We start from the raw sequence: 1,358 nt of genomic DNA on the forward strand, positions 1-1,358 counted from the left end.
CCGGAGGCGACGAACATGCACGTTTGTGCACGTTCGTCCCCTCCGGCAGCCCCTCGCCCCAACAAAAACCCTTCTGATGGAGAAGATGTGCTGGACCACAGGTATCAGGCAGCTCAGCACTGGTACCTGCATCCCGGAGCATCCCATCCTTGTAGCATCCTCGAGTTTGCCTCCACTCTCCCTAATCTCACTTTGTTTATTATTATTATTATTTTTTTCCAACCTGAAAAGAAATAGTTCAGCAGTGAAGTATATATTATTTGCATGTGTATTTTTCTAAAAAAAAAAAAAAAAAAAGAACAAAAAAGAAAAAAAATAAAAGGTAAAATAAAATACAAATTGTCCATAAACCCTCCCCGGCTGGGACTGAGTGAAGGATGGGGTGAGAGAGATTGGAATAAATTGTCTTAAAAATCACTTCCTTGCTCAGCTGTTGTCGTGTGTTTTAATCAGATGGATCTTCTCCCCACTGCCTGCTTGGCCTCAATAGTCCCTGGTGCCTTCCCCACCTCAGCCCCCATCAGCTTCTCCCTTTTGATAACCTACTTTTTTAATAGGGAAAAATTGACGCACCTTTTAAAGAAATGTTGGTGTTTGCCCCGAAGCCAGCTAAGCACACGAAGGAGATTTAATTTTTATGTTCTTTTCCCCTGTGCGCTCAATCTCTGCCAGTTGCTGCTGATCCAGCAATGGAGCTGGGATCCTGCTCTGGCCTCAGGACATTTGATTTCAGTGTATTTAAAAATCAATTACTCAGTGTTATCTTATTAATAAAAAAAAAAAAAAAAAGATGTTCCTTTAGATTAATGGACTGGGGGTGTCATTTTCCACCCCTGCTTCGGAGACCAAGTCCCCTTGGGTCTCCCTATGGCCAAGTTGAGCCAGTTCCTTGCCTGGCAGCACATTTTTCTTGGGAAAGAGCTTGCCTTGATCTTTTTTATTTTACTTCTTTATTCATTTATTCTTAAATTATCCTCCTTGGAGCCTTCCACAGCTTCACCATGGGAGGAGGGAAAGCGTTAGCCATGTCCCCTGTGCTGGGACATCCCACCTGGGGTTTTACACAGGTGTGAGCTGACCAGCGATGGAAAAAACAGAAGCCACGTGCCCTGGGATGGCTTTTGTTGTCTCCATCTGATGAATTACTCATCGCCTGGTCTGATAAGCCTGTGTGTATAAGAAAGGAGGTGCTTATTCCTCATGTGTTTGCTCAACCCTTTGCAGCGGGTGCACCCTTGGTACCTCCCCAGTGTGGATTTTGCTGGCTGGGTGTAGCAGAATTATATAGAGAGGGTATAGGGACAGCCTAGCAAGAAAGAGCCACTTAATCCCAAACTGGGAGGTCTGATGTCCCTGTC

This window comes from Streptopelia decaocto, assembly GCF_964273445.1.
Source record: "Streptopelia decaocto genome assembly, chromosome: 11".
NCBI classification, from domain to species: domain Eukaryota; kingdom Metazoa; phylum Chordata; class Aves; order Columbiformes; family Columbidae; genus Streptopelia; species Streptopelia decaocto.